Here is a 17,008-nt window from a genome sequence, read left to right as displayed (position 1 = left end):
GCTCATTTCTGTCATCACCCTGTCTACTAGAAGATGTATAATTCCCTTGTTGCAATTTTCCATTCATGATGTCATTCTGCTTTTTATAGCAGTCTTTAGCCATATGACCCATTTTACCACAGTAGTAGCATTCAACATTGATGTTTGCATTTTGGCCTCTTTGCCATCCACCACGACCTCTTTGGCTCCCCCTGCCTCTAGAGCTACCACATCCTCCTCCATAGGACTGGTTTTCTTGAGTTTGCTGCATATTCTGATTTCTACCACGGCCTCCTCTACCTCTACCTCTACCTCTTCCAGCATTTGAGTAGAAGACAGCTTCTTTTGAAGTTCCTCCTGAAGACGATGCACCACCATTTCTCTGCTCCTCAAAAATTAGAAGAGCAATCAACTCCTCAAAATCAGAAAATCTTTCACGGGCGGAAATGGATGTCCAGAACTGTACATAATCCTTTCCCAGACCATTCAAGGTCACAAAAACTAAATCATCGTCTTCCACTGGCGACCCAATGGAAGCAAGTGCATCTGCAATCTTCTTCACCTTCATGTGGTAGTCATTGATGCTCATACTTTCTCTTTGCACATTGTGCAACTCTTGCTTGAGCTGCATTTTCCTAGCTTGTATATTTGTGCTGTACATTTTTGATAAAGTATCCCATGCCTCCTTTGGCGTACTTGCATCCTGAATATGCACAATCATAGAGTCTGAAATACTGATAGACAGCCAGTACATAACTTTTTTGGCTCTCTCATGCTATCCTTTAAATGCCTGCATTTGCTGTTGATTGGGAACATCAGGAAGAACTGATTCTTCTTCATTTCCTGCAACAAATTCCCAATATCCTTTTCCCATAAGGAAAATTGTCATTCTAAACTTCCATGCTTGGAAGTTGTTCTTGTCAAGCTTTTCAGTGACAATCTGTGAAAGAGAATCAGATGCCATTACAAAACATTGCAAAAAATTCTGTCACTGCAAAAAACACAGCTTCAGCCTCATAAGGGAAAATCTACAAAACTGACGAAAGTGGTACTTGACCACACAGTCACTTCCTAGGACGATTTTGCATCAACAGGCAACAAAGATGATTCTGTAACTCCCAATGTCTCTGCACACAAGCATACGATGCAATTTCTGTGGTAACTTTTCACCGACCTGTAGAATAGTGGTCACACAGCAACAACAGAGCCTTTTCCTAAGTGTGTGCGGAAAACTTCTGCCTCCAAAATAGGCCTTGAAATGGCCTCGAATCAAAAAAACAGGGCAACTATGGGCTAAAGCCTTCTCCCGCAGCATATACTGCCCTCCTGCTACACCGCGAAGGGCATCTCAATCTGAGATAATGCACTCAGGCACTTTCTGGCTGTGCTACCTCTGTAGAGACTTGCTCCCAAACTCGAAAAATGAAAGCAACACTGTTCCTCTTACCAGAACACCGCGAACTTGGTTTGCTTTGTTGAGCCCCTTACCACGAACCAGGCTCTGATACCATGTCAAGATTGTGGGAGAGAAGGAAGGAGTCTCACTTGTAGCTTTCTCACTTCCACAATGGGGGAAACGAGAGAGAGAGAGAGAGAGAGAGAGAGAGAGAGAGAGAGAGCTAGGAGACCTTATGCTATGCAAGATTCTCATGAAGTGACTATTAGATAACACATCAGCAAAATAGAGCACAACATCAATGGTGGAAAACTCATTGCTTGCAAGATTAGAAGTCAACTAGGGCTCCAAGAGCCAGTCAAAAATCCCTACAGTAGCCAAGCAATTAGACAAGTATCAACAGAGCAACGACTCGTATAGTTTTGTAGAGCAATCCAAGTAGGCTTGTGAGGCCAATGGTCTCACGGACCTTGCCCAATACTCCCAAGCATTCAGGCATTGCTTAGGCAACAAGGGTAGAACCTACAACACTAGCTTAGGCATAGCAAAGCGGAACAATTTCAACCCCCTCAAGGATCTCTTTATAAAGAAATTCTCTAAGTTAGGGTAGGGTACTTGGACAACCTCATAGTTTGAAACGTTAGTCAAAATGACAAAGAGGACATAAGGGACTACATTACCCATGGTGTAGAGTCTCTTTAAGAGAATCCCATCTAATGAACGACCCAACAAACGAGTGATCTCCACGATTTTTATCAATGGGATCCGTAGTGAAGAGCTTTACAAGGCCTTAGCGAGCAACTCTAGGCTATAGAGATACCTAGCTAGGGTTTTTGTTGAAACCATAAGAGTGGATGACCAGCTCAAGGAGAGGAGCTCCATGATCTTAACTCGAGATAGCACTAGTTCTAGATGCTTAGAGAGAGCTACTATATCTAGTGAGCGATCAACCCCTAGCACCCAAGATAAGGGGAAGAGTGTAGACCAAAGCCAAGAGTTGATTGAGATGAAGATGGAGATAGCAAGGCTACAAGAAATGGTGAGGAGACCAATGTGTCCACACATCCAATGTGTGCATTATGGTAGCAACCACCTCCTAGTAGAGTGTCAGGATCCTAGATTTAGGCCCTACACTAATTGCGGTAGGTTCATAGCCATGATGCTATGCATTGCATGCTACCAAGGATATTTTCATATGGCCAGAAGTATAACCCACCATACCTAGGGAATAGGCCACCAAATTTCTTTGGAAGGGGAGCCCCATTAGCTCTCCCAATGCCCACCAATGATGTGAAACCAGCTATTCCTAGAATGGAAATCAACCCAACAAGCATACCTAGGGCACTGGGACCCTTTGTAACCCACCCACCACACTCCAGTCCACTATGTGGAGAAGCCAAATGATGAGGATGTGTACATGAACCTTTATATCTCATATGATGAAGAGGGAAATCCAATCCTCATGGACTATCGACTAGTGTTGAAGATAACATTAGGAAGAGGTAGGGGTAGAGGCTTAGGGAGGCGGACCCAAGAATCAATTTCTTGTTGAACTTGCGGTCACCTAGGGCATATCTCCTCGCATTGCCCCAACGGGAGTAAGCTATTCGAGAAAAGGCCGATCTTAGGTTCCCAAAGTGTGGAATCACTCACTTGTTTGGTGAATGCCCTAGACAAAAGCCACCCTCTAGTCTAGCAAATGATCCATCATTACCATTGGAGATGTTTGGAGTCGAGACATTTGACAGAGAGGACACACCTATCCCATTACACATTATGACTCGTACAAAAACAAAGCAAGTCGACATATCACTCCCTAGACCCAGCAATCTAAACACAGCCTTGATAGGGAAAAAGAGTCATAGACAAAGGAAGAAGAGGACAGAGGCCAAGATCACGCTTAAAATAGAGAGTGCTACAACACTACCCACAAGAAATAAAGTGTCAACACAAAGGCTATGACATCCACTCCAAAGACGATAGAGAAGGGAAGTGGTAGGGTAGGGGAGTACCCCAACCCAAAAGGCCAACTCAAAGCCATAGAGAAGGTCAAGGTGTGGGTGAAGGAGGCCCAAGAACACTTGAAAGACGGTAAGCACATCCTAGAGTATGAAATCGATGAGCTCTCTAGTGTGAGCACACCGGTTTCACTTGCTGTAAGGGTAAAATTGAGAAATGTATCGACACCACAGGTGGTACTATAGAGACGGAGCTTAGACGCTATGGGCCAATGAACTAGCCAAGGCCAATGGCCAAGGAGTACTGAATTAGGAGAGACGCAGGGTGGATGATAACCTCCTCGCTACGTTAGTGACAACCCCTGTGACTTCACCTTTAGGAGATCTTCTTAGGCAGCATCCAACACTATGGCAAGGGTTGAAAACATTGGGTTGAAGGACCAATGGAGCAAGGGGTAGCTAACCTACACGATCATGATGCGGTAACTCAAATACCCAGTCTAATGTTGCACTCAGTGCCCAAATCATTACATGTGAATGCTTTTTGGGAGGGCACATAAATGCATGTAGTCCTACTGATCCTAGCATTAGGAGATGCCACACAAAAAGGGATTGTGGATACAGGGGAAGGAGTCAGTGTGCTTAGCCATGCAATAGTCCATGCTTGGGGTAACCCACTTGTCAAGAATCCTAGGTTTAATGTTACACTGGCAAATGGAATGAAGGTTAGGCCATTTGGAGTGTTGAAACACTGGCCATTAAAGATTGTAGGTGTCCAATTTTTTGTGAACTTCATTGTCAGAAGGGAGTAGACTATGACATCCTGCTAGTCCAACACAGGATGAGGAATGCGTGAGTCATAAAGGAATGGGGAAATAGTCTAATCTTCTTAGGTAACTAGACAAAAGTAGTGAGAGTGGAGATGGACACTTGGAAGACTGCTTTAGTCAACTTGGATGCCATCTCTGCCATGTTGAAGGGTGATGCACAAGTAAGAAACTCTTACGGGCCACTCACCAAGTATATCCCTTGTCCTAAGGATGAGAGAGATTGGATGCATGTGCTAGCATGATCAATCTGCCATTCTCACATAATGAGGAGTACGAGCAAGTTGCTAAGGAAATTGGTAAGCCTAGTGACACACCCTTGGTACTAGTTTACATGATGGTTAAGGCCTTGCATAGACAACCCAACCTTGTCAATGTATGAGTGGCCACTATCACAGAAATTGAAGATGAAGATGAGGAAGCTATAGCTTTGGCTTACCTGTGCATGACTATCAGTGCCTAGCAAACACATACATTTGATGCATTGATCGATGAGGGTGTTGATTTTAATATCTTGACCACGATCATTGGATTCAAATTGGCATACCACAATTGTAACCCACTAACACCAAAGTCAACCCATATGGGGGACCGATCATACGCACTTCTAGGAAAGTGCAAGGTTGCTATCTCTATCGAGTCTGAAAGCCTGCGCATGATCTTTTATGTGTTGCCAAATATGAAGGATGCAGGTATGGAATCGTTGTTAGGATGATGTACATATTAAGAAGTAGGCAACGTGCAATGTCAACTACTAGTCACATCAAATTCACCTAACCATCGGCAATGTACACATAGTCACGGTTTTTAACAAAGGTTGCATGACTCCATCAAAGTTCGCCAAGTTGCTGGTAGAGAAACCCATCATAAAGCCTAAGGAGGGGGGTTGTGACTTGTCACAACCTGCCAAACCTCAATGCCAACAAACCATAGAAATCAGAGCTAAGGCCTAGGAACCATAGCTCAAATGTGTGCCTAAGCACAAAGGCCCACCTCCTAGAAGCAGGCACACATGACCTCACAATGCTAGAAACTCACACCCAAGAGCTAGGAGGCCACAAAATAGGTGATACAGGTGAAGACAAATGGTCAAGCCACGATGGGCTCCCAAAATCTTATTGCAAGTGCAAGGCTATTATGAGGACAATGCCTAGATATGGGTGCCTAAAGCCAAAACTATCAAGGGAACTACTCAAGTGCCCCTCTCAAACCCATCCACACAAGATCGAACAACAATTAAGGAAGAAAGGCCCCAAGAGACCCTCATACCCAAGCCTACAGAGCCCAAAGCTACTAAATCCATAGAGCCTAAGATCACTAAGCCGCAGGCACTACAACAAGTCCATCGATCAAAACTCCAGCTGACTCCCATTGACTCAACCAACCCCAAGGAGCCAAGTGACCCAGCTACTTCTCAAACTGAATATAGCACATCCTCTGAGCCACAAGCCCAATCGATGGTCCCTAAGGATGCCATTACTCCTAAGGACCGATCGGCCACTAGAAGCTCCCTTGTCTAGCTCAAATCAACCCTACTCGCCACAGGTCTTAAGCCATCCTACAAACAACAATCAATCCTCATGTTGGCTAAGGAGCTAGCTAAAAACATAGGAGACAACCTAGTCACCTACATCAAGCACTTAGATACCACTTTCACCCTACTTGCTAAGAGCTATGAGCGCTCAAACCTAGGTCTACTTGATGCATCCTTAAAGTCAAATATCCGCTCCCTACCATGCACCTGGGAGGAATACGAATTCGTGATGGTAAAAACTCCCATGGTTGCAGGGGAATTGATCACCAATGCCAAGATATCTTGAGACCAAGCCATTGTTTTGATCACCTCCTATAGCAAGAGCAGAGCCATTGCCATGAAGCAAGATTTAGATGAACTTCTCAAGCTAGCCGATAATGACTCATCCTTCTTATGCAAATGGTATTCTCTCTGACTCCAGTGGGACAAGAAGGCTGCCAAATCATGAACAATGCTGAGCAGCGACACACCACTTAAGACCTCTGAGTATGATCCCATGTACGTAGGTCCTACCTCTTTTAGGGTATTAGCCATCACTCGCAATCGATCATTGGAAGATCATGTCATGAGCCACCCTTATCTAGATCGAGTCCTTATTGATGAAGAAGAGCTACATATCACTAGCAGGATCAACTCTGGTGATCTTTTCACTAATGTCCTCACCTGTATCACACACGTAGACACCAGACCTCATGATATGGACCGCCATGCTTAGTTGGAATATAACACACAATTCTATGGCTGACTTTTGCAAGGTAATGTCCTGGCCACACGTGATTAAACTCCCTTAACCCTTTGCTTTCCAGTCCTAGAAAGGATTCAAATCATTCCTGGGGGAGGGAGGGGGTAAGGTGGAAAGGAAACAAGCATAAAATCTAGAAAATAAAAAAACAAACATGCCTTAAACGTCAATCAATGTTTAAATGGCAAGATAGAATGTGGGAAAATTTATCATGGATATTTTTGAATCATGTGGATTTCTTGAAGTGAAAATTTTACTCTATACTTAAGCATTTCACATTCTTAAGAGCTTTCATGTATGTTTATCTACCTCCTTGTGGAAGTTGACTCAAGAAAACTAATGGTGAGCTATGATATGTGACAAGAACCTAAAATGACAGGGTGAGATAAAGGTGGCAAGCTCCCATTCATGGAAGAAGAGCAAGCAAAGTAAATTTTGACAATAGATACAAGGGGTTTTAGCCAGTTCACATTCAAGCATACCCTAAACCTAGAAGATGCAATCATGGAGGAGCTAGTCGTAAAACAACTCGTGGACTAGTGCAGTCTACATAAGTATGTAGAGAAGTTCAGGTAGGCTATCGATTACAACAAGTGCACAAAATTTCTGAGGAGCTTCAATGCCAAAAGAAATTATGTTGTGCTGATGGTAAGAAGAGGAGGAGAATCCTGCCAAAGTAGAGGTGGATTTGAGCCCTGTGACGGTGGGGAAGGCCCTAGGTTTAGCCAGCAGGACTAAGAAATGCCCAAGGAGGGATGTGTATGACATGTTGGGGGTGAGCAAGGTTTCCATGCACATAGTTGATGGGATAAGCTTGGCGGATATCCCAAACCCTGAAATTAAAATGCAGGAAAAGATGGATCATGCCCTCTTTTTCAGTCAAAGGTACAACACCCTTATGAATAGAATCGGGGTACCATTGCTGGAAAGCACTGCAGCTAGATCCCTAGATGAGATGGACTGGAATGTCTTCATGTGCAAGACCATAAAAAACTCAACAAATGCCTTGGCCATAGGTGCAATAGTAGATGGGGAGTTTGAGCCTCCATAGTGAGGTCAACTAGGAAAAAGTCCTCCTCCAAGGCATCCACCATCAGGTTTGGTGGAGTACTGAGATGGCCATCATATAAGAGGCCGTGAAGGATGTAGAAGGAGGTGAAGAGAAAGTAGGGAAGACCTCTGACCGATTGCCACACCCCAAGTAGGAGCAGTCCAGTGAGAGGACTATAAGTGATAGGGAAGGGCAAGAGACACAATCTAGCCAGAGGGAGCCCAAGGAACCAAACAAGAAAACCCCATCGAAGCCACAAAAGGAAACAAAAGAAATAATGACCAAGGAGGAACAAGCCGAGTTGAAGAAGGCCCAAAGAGAGTCCAAGAGGGCCGAAGAGGAAAGAATAGAGAAGGAAGAAGCTAAGCTAAAGAGAGTGGAAGAGGAGTCGAGAAGGGCTAAAGAAGAGAGAAAAAGAAAAGCAGAGGAAGAGGCAAAAGATTTGAGGAGAAAGGAAGATGAAGACATGGCCAAGGCCATACATAGGTCAGTGGAGGAGACTTTTGGCATAGAAGAGCTAGTTTCCATGAGTCCCTCAGAGGGAAGGAGAGCCAAGCTGTAGCACCAGAGCCTCAGAGGTTGAAGCAGTCCAGATAGTATTAGGCAAGGGCCAGGCCCCAATGTACCCCCCTCCCATCAATCTTCACACCCCATACCACAACCACCTTGACTGCCCAAGACACTATAGCTGCCATGGACACTAGCAAGTCAATATCCATGATGTAGTTTTTGGTAATGAAGATACAAGAGATAGCTCCGGATTCAGAAGTAGGGGTCCCCATCACATAGAAGCTAAAAGATTGTTGAGTCGAGGTAGGATCCCAAGAGGTAGAAGCTAGAGGACTCTATGACTACAGCACCTTCCATGACACCCATGACCACAACATATGATGAGTACATCAAAGAGCTTCTAGCACAGCTAGAAAAGGCCAAGGAAGAAAGAGAGTTGTAACATCCAACTGAGCTGGAGACTGAAAGAGAAGCCTCAATAGCACTCAAGTTGGAAGCAACTTGCCAAGCAGCAAAGCATCAACGAGAAATCTAAGAGCTAAAAGAGTAGCTCAAAGCTAAGGAAGAGGCAAAGGCAAGTTGGCAAGCAAAACTAGGTGAAGAGACACAAGACTGGGTGAGGATGCAACAATGCATTGAGGAGCTAGCCAAGCTATATGAAGAGCTCCAAGGAGATATGAAAAATGTCCTAGATGCCATGGAGGAGCTAGAGGTAGCAAGAGAAGAGAGGGAACAAAGATATCAAGAAGAAATAGAAAACTTGAAGAAGAGCACTGCCCTAGAGTTGGAGGAACATGAGAGATTGGAAAGGGAACTCGATTGCTTGGAGAAAGAGAAAGAAGAAGCCATTGAAGAAGCAACCCAAGGGCTATAGGAAGAGATAGAGAACCTAGATCAGGAGGTGGAAGAGATAAAAACCATGGCTGAATTTGAAAGACAGTGGCATGAAGGAAGGCAAGAAGCCCACACGCATAAGAACAAAGATATGTCTAAAAGGCTGTCAAAAAATTCCATGCAACTCTCCATGGTGCAACAAGCCTAGAAGATAGTCGAACCATTGGAACAATGAAAAAACACACATGATGGAAGTATGGAATGAACAATAGCAGCAGGTGTTAATGATCCTGTCTCAAAGCATGGAGAAGGGTAAGGAGGAATTGGAAGAGAGCCAAACAGTGGGAAGAGCACAACTTCGAATGGGTGTGAGGACTTGTCGAGCGCTTGGCCATAGCAAAATGCAATTGGGTGTTGGCATAGGCTAGAACTGAAGCCGTAGAAGCAAGTTCAGATGTGCAACAACAAGCCTTCTTAAGCAGAGTGATCCATGTAACACAAGTGGACATCAAGGATTCTATGGAGAGGATGAGAAGGAAGTTAGAGATGACCACCAGATCCCTAAAGTGTGGCCTGCAAGAGCATCCTCTTCCAATTGGCAAGCACTAGCCTAATGAGAAAATAATAATGCTAGTATTTGAGGCAAGTCATCCTCTCCACTGATGAGCTAACGGAGCTAGGTTTTGAAGAGTAGGAGAAGCCTCATCCACCCCCAGCAGTGACCCCACAAGAGCAACCGCCACAGAGGAAGGGCTAGACTTCAAGTAGGAGCTAGAGAAGAGCAACAGGCCCGAGAGCTTAGCCCACCACTACCAGATGTGCCTCAGGAAGATCTAGATGAAAGCCAAGTACCCAAGCACATCATTGTAGCTAAGAGAAGAAAACGAGAATTGGTGGAGCAAGTGCAACAGAGAGCTAGAGCGCAAACCCAATAGTTTCTTGGAGAGCCCATGCCACAATGCAAGGATTGCTATCCCATTAACTAGCCCAAGGAACTGAGTTTTTGTAGCAAGAAGAACTCCAAACCCGGCCCTCTAAGCTATCATTCCTCTACCTAGAGGCCCTAGACTGAGTCATACTACCAATGGAAGTAGTGGACAGCATAATTCAAATGGCCAAAAACTTGGCAAATTGATGGGTTGATGAGTAGAGCATAGTCCTCACTCAATGGAGGCGGGAGGTCCTAGAGTACTAGCAAGATGACAAGGTGTACCATATTCCCAAGGTGGTCCAAGGATACAAAGCACAGCCCAAGTGGCAGCGAAGAATCTTGCATACAAACCTTAACAGAGTGTGGCTTTCCAAAAGACACTAAAATCATCCAAAAAGACTCTCATAAAATCAGCGAGATAAGGCCCAAAGATCTCCTACATGTCTCTTTAAAAAGAGGCCAGGGTGTTCTTGAGGCCAAACCACATCACTGTACAGACATAGATTGCTCAAGAGATGATGAATTATGTTTTAGGTTGATACTCTGGAGAAACTCAAAGTTGGTTGTATCCATCGAAACCATCAATAAGAAAAGAGTACATCTCGTGGTTAACCACTTCATCCAAGATAGTATCTAGATAGGGGATGAGGAAGGGATCCAAGTTTCCGGTTGCATTAAGATTTCTAAAATCCACACATATTTGTAGCTTCTTGTTCTTTTTAGGAACTATGACAATCAAGGAAATCTAATCCACTCGATCTACTGGAGCTATAAACCCAACTTGCAGTAGTCAATCTAGCTCCTATTTGACCTATTTAGCCATGTGAGGGTTCATCTTGTAACGATGCATCTAGAGTGGAACATCATTCAATTTCAAAGGAATCCGGTGTCGATAGAAGTGAGAATCTAGTCCTTTTATCTCTGAGTATTCCCAAGCAAAAACGTCTTTAAACTCCATCAACAAACTAATGAGTTGTTGTTGAAAGTCAAGGCATTGATATTAACTACTTTGGTCTTTTACAGTTCAAGATATACTATGTCCAATTCATCTTCCTTTACCCTTGCGATCTTTTGCATTTGTGCCTCAAACTCACACTCTTGGCTTAGGATTTTCTTCATGTCAAGTTCAACAATCTGATCAATATCATTATTTTTTATCTCACAGTCTAGGTTACGAGTTCCAGAATTGTCTGGGACTATTGTCCTTCTCCTACTTCTTTGGGACTTCAAGCTGCAAACTTTGTAGTTGCATGTATTGTTCACTAATCTACAACACATTTATGAGACATTAAGGCTATAACAAGTAAATTCTTAGAGAAAATATTGAAGATAACTTTTACATTTCAATTGTATGAAGAGTTGAATCCTAAGAGCGCTATATTTAAGAACTTGTTAAGAGCAATTTATACATTGAAATTGCAAAATCACATGTGAGTGCCATGTATCTTGTTCGCATACATGGTAATAGTTTTGGCATTGGTTCCATTTAATGGATCCATCCTTTGTAAAAGGTTCTTATTTTAAATAGCCAAATCTCTATCAACCTCATTTTCAACTTGTATGTCAAAATCAAAGCATGCAACACACAACTATATCTTAGGGATCGTATTTACATTGTGGTTTTTAATGAAACCTTCCAGCAATCTCCATGCATTCTTTGGTTTCCAAAATCTTGTTCAACCAGCATGCAAGATGAAGATAGTCAAAAGGTGTAACACACTAGCAATGGAGAACATAGTTCCTAAAAAGGAATCAACAACCATGGAAGGTAGTAGAAGCCACCATTTTCAATTATGTTCTCTAGAATGTTGTAGCCCAAGTTGCAGAATGAAAGACCAAACAAATGGTGATTAGCTTGTTCCAAGCAAAAGAAAGAGCTACTTTGGAGAACTCATTTATTGTTAGTTGGGCCACCACGAAAGCCTACATCATAGACAATAAAGAACCACAAATTTGCATCCACTATAGCTTGTAATTTCATGGAATAATTTTCCTTTCTATCATATCAATTTGTTGCCAACTCATTAGCTAGCCTTTCCATTTTGGTGTGGGTATAATCAATAGCACCCATGCAACTTGGAAATCCATGAAAGCTTTTTGTTCTAACTTTGGTGGAGCTAATGCTAATTCTACTTGTTATCCATTTCACAACCTTCAAATGTTGAAGAATAGCTTCAATACATTTATCCACAATTTTTGAGATTATTGAAAAGCCATAGTCAAAATGCTAAAAAATAGGAGCAATCCATTGCATGATAGACTAGAGAAATGTTGAAGAATATATTCAATAGAGTTATCTACAATTTTTGAGATTGTGGACATGCCATAGTCAAAGTTCTTAGAAATAATTTCATAGGGGAACCCATTGCAAGGAAGACAAGAGTAATGGCTACCTTTCTCTCAACATGGAATACACAATCTTTCACAATCGTTGAAGAATCGGGTATCTTTCCCAATCAAGGTGAGTGTCTATACAAATTGAGATATGTAAAAAACTATTGGAAGCACATGTTGTCACCCATGTATCAAATGTGATTATTTGGCTATGAATGCATTGAACATGGCTTTACATACCACTCCTTGAAATGAACAACATCCCATGGCACAAGGTGAGTGAAGAAAACAAGGTGACAAAAATGAGACATGGCAATCATTAACAAAACACATTGTTGAAAGGCAATCACATCCATTTCATCTATTGACATCATTATCATCCAAAATAGACAATGGTGATGGCCAAAAATTTATTGCATGTTGACAAGAGAAATGATCGTGCATTAAAGCATGATAATACAAATGCATACAATAGTTGGCAATGTGTTGGCCATTAACAATTTGTCAAAAATATAGCATTTAGATATTTATTATCTTAACATGCAAAAGAACAAATGTATTGACCATAAATTATAATGCATGAAATGCATAAATGTATTCATGTAATGCAAAGTAATAATATATTTGACACAAAATTTAATTGCATGATATATGTCGTAATTACACATCTTCTACTCAATTAGATAGATAGTAGATATACTTAATTACAAATAGTAATGAATTGGAAGAATATTAGGAATACATAGTTAAGAATATTAATTACACCTTATATCTAATTAAATCAATAAAAGATGAACTTACATATCATTTGAGATAACTTTATTTCAAAGATTCTTGGTCAACTTTTAACAATGCATGTACTTCAAGGTGAGATACAAGCTCACTTCTAGTGGTAGAGGACATGGAGTTAGGGCCACCCTAGTGACCTAAAGGAGAAGAAGGATAGGGAGGAGGAGGAGGAGATTGCAAGGGTAGAGGTAGGGAGGGAGGTAGATGGAGGAAGAAAGATGGAGGCATGAAGAGAGGATAGACCCTAGTGACCTAAAGGAGAAGAAGGATAGGGAGGAGGAGGAGGAGATTGCAAGGGTAGAGGTAGGGAGGAAGAAAGATGGAGGCATGAAGAGAGGATAGACCCTCTTTTCTTGCAAAGAAAAAGGTAGTCAATTTGGGAGGCAGGGAGGGAGGAAGCTGGCAAACATAGATACAAACCGTGTGGCCATTGCATACTCGCTATTGGTTCATATCAATTTAAAACACGTGTGAAGGGATGAGGTTTTTGCATCGCATTTGAGATGCCATCTAGCCATAGGTTGCCAAATGGGAAATTGACTCATTAAATGCATAGTGAGAAGGTTGATCCATTATTAAGGTATTAGTTTTGTTGGTTTCATGAAAGTAGTTGGCACAATTGTTAGCTACCTTGTGTGAAGGTGCTCTTAGCTAGTCTGTTCATTGTAGCACTAGCTTCCTTAGCTACGCTCTCTCCAAAGTTAGCAATGGAAGTTGTGTACCTAGTATATCTGCCAAAAAGTATATAGCTTCTAATAGCCCAAATTCCATAAATAGTCAAGGGTCTAACATTAGGAAAAAAATGAACTCACAAATGGGCCTTTTAGCCCCCCCTCTTGGAGAAAAGAATAGTAAAATAATCATCTTCTCTCTCCAATTTTTCAATCTCGTTTTGCCTTTGTTATATTATCTACAAAGATATACTCAAATTCTTTCTCTCTCCTCATTCAATAAGACTTTTTCAACCAAATGTTATATTCAAAAAGGAGTTAGTTACAGGAGTGTGGTGCTTCATTTTCAATGCAAAATGATTAGTAGATATGAGGGAATTGATTTTTTAATCAAGAACAAGAAAAATGAAATTTTGGAGGTTCCTTTTAAGATATTTTTGGGATTTTTTATATTCTAGCTTTTGGTTTTAAAAAAAACCAACTGGTCAAATTTCGTGTTTTTAGAAATGTTTTTGGAGGTGAAATAGAAATGTCTAAAATACAAAAAGTCTTGGATATCCCTACTCAAGCTCTGAGCTATTTTTTGTCAAGATTGTGGGAGAGAAGGAAGGAGTCTCACTTGTAGCTTTCTTGCTTGCACAATGGGGGAATACACACAAGGGTGGAGGCTGAAAACAATTTTTCTCTTCTTAGTTGTGTAAGCCAAAAAGAACTCTCATACAAAGAAATAGAAGAACCCTATATATAGGTCTCAAACCAAACTCAACTAACTAAGGTGGCATACTAACTGAGCCACGAACTAGATTAGATAAGGATAGCTGTCATCTAGCTATTATTCATGGGCGGTGTACCAACCACATCTGCACAACTGACAAGTCGGTGACATAAATGCACAATGGTCACCCTGGCATATCACGAGTGGAGCTCGATATCTCAACACTCCCCCTCGAGCTCAATCCCAATTCCTGCACACCAAGCAGGTCTCTGAACTTGCGCAGCTTCTCTGCACCCAATGCCTTCGTAAATATGTCAGCTACCTGATCCTCTGTGCTGACATAAACTAGATCAATAAGACCTAGTAAAACCCTCTCCCACACATAGTGATAATTCACCTCAATGTGCTTTGTTCTAGCATGATAGATTGGGTTATTTGCCAAGTGTATACTACTCATGTTGTCACAATAAATGACAATTGGCCCATCTGTAGGCTGATGCATATCATAAAGTAGCTTATGTAACCAAGCTACCTCACATGCAGCCATTGCTGCACCCCTGTACTCAGTCTCTATGTTGGACAAGGCAACTGTAGGCTGTTTCTTGCTGCTCCAAGTGACTGCAGCACTCCCAAAAGAGAACACATATCCACTGGTAGATCGTCTATCAAAAATGCTACTAGCCCAATCAGCATCAGTGTATCCATTTAATTGTATCTGAACCCCAGTCTCATAAAATAGTCCATACTACAATGTGGACTTCACATACCTGAGTATGCGTCTAGCCGCATCCAAATGTGGTTTCCTTGGAGCCTGCATAAACTGACTTACCAATCCAACAGCATAGCTCAAATCTGGCCTGGTAATAGTCATATAAATCAAGCTTCCTACTATGCGTCTGTACATAGTAGGGTCTTCCAGAAGCTCACCTACATCTGCGCTCAGCTTCACATTCTGCTCCAAAGGAACTGAAATAGGCTTACAGCCTGTCATCCCATATTTGGACAGCATGTCCAATCCATACTGCCTCTGCAAGAGCTGTATCCCACTTGGTGATCTAATCACCTCAATGCCCAAGAAATAACGCATCTCTCCCAAATCCTTCATCTCAAACTTCTACTTCAATAGCATTTTCACATGAAGGATATCTTCATCACTATCACTTGTCATAATCAAATCATCAACATAAATGACAAGTAGCATAATACCTTTCTCTGTTTTTCTCACATAAAGTGAGAAATCTACCTTGGAAATATGAAAGCCAATAGTGACAAGATACTGTCCTATCTTGTCAGACCATGCTCTAGGTGCTTGCTTCAAGCCATACAAGGCTTTCTTCAACCTGCAAACAAACTCAGGATGAACAGCATGCACATAACCTGGTGGCTGCTCCATATAGACCTCTTCTTGCAAATCACCATGCAAGAAGGTATTCTTTACATCCATCTGATGTAAAGACCATTCCTTTGATGTAGCCATAGCAATGACTGCTGTTACAGTTGCCATCCTTACAACCGGACTGAATGTTTCTTCATAGTCAATGCCATATGTTTGTGCATACCCCTTGACTACTAATCTTGCCTTGTATCTGTTCACAGAACCATGTGCATTGTGCTTCACCTTATAAACCCACTTACAGTCAATTGCATTCTTACCTTTAGGCAAAGGTACCAATTCCCATGTAGCATTTGCTTCCAAGGCATCCATTTCTTCATCCATGGCTTTCTCCCATTTTTCTTTTCCCATGGCTTGCTCAAAAGAAGTGGGCTCTGGTTCCTGTATCACTTTGACCATATATGCATAGTGAATGGTTGTAAATCCATCATATTTCAGCCTATTCACAGGATACCTAGCTCTGGTAGACCTGCGCAAAGTAGGTTCACTCCCAGGTGCTCTCAAAACATCCCTGGTCTTCCTTACTCCAGGTGTAACAATAGAAGGAATACCCAACTCATCATCAATGCTCTGTTCTGAGCCACTAGATTCACCATCCACATAAGAGTGACCTGCATTCACATCAAACATAGGCTGATCTACCTTCTCTTTTCCTTTTCGTAAAACCTGCATACCACTATCTGCATTGTTTTGAGGAGATTCTCCTGATCTCAATCTGCTTGTCCATGGCAAAGAATATGAACCACTGCTAGAGGACACTCCAGGACCACTAATATTTTGTGACTGCTGCTGTGAATTCTATGCAACATTACCATTTTGTGCATCTAGATCATCAATCACATTTACTAGTTTATACCAGCTACTCATCTCATAAAAAACAACAACTTTGCTCACAGTAAACTTACGAGTAGAAGGGTTATAGCATCTATACCCTTTTTACTGCAGAGAGTAACCAATAAAGATGCACTTCTCAGCTTTTGGATCCAACTTGGATCTCAACTCATCTGGCACATGAACATATGCAATGCAACAAAAAATCTTCAAATGAGAAATATCTGGTTTCCTACCAGTATACCTCTCCTCTGGAGTCATCCCATGTATTGCTGCAGTGGGAGTCCTATTCATTATGTAGACTGCTGTAGCAACTGCTTCAGCCCAGTAAAAATCTGGTAAGTCTTTTTCATTGAGCATGGCACGAGATACCTCTCCAATATGCCTGTTTTTTCTTTCTGCAATTCCATTTTGTTGTGGGGTATGACTGCGTGAATATTGCTGCTTTATGCCATGCTCCTGCAGGAACCTTGCAAACTCATTTGAGAGGTACTCTCCCCCTCCATATCTGAC

Source organism: Lygodium microphyllum, chromosome 6, assembly GCF_053477565.2.
Source record: "Lygodium microphyllum isolate KBCC chromosome 6, Lygodium_microphyllum_v1.1.10, whole genome shotgun sequence".
NCBI classification, from domain to species: Eukaryota; Viridiplantae; Streptophyta; class Polypodiopsida; order Schizaeales; family Lygodiaceae; genus Lygodium; species Lygodium microphyllum.
The sequence above is the reverse complement of the archived record's forward strand: the minus strand, read 5'-3'. Positions refer to the sequence as shown.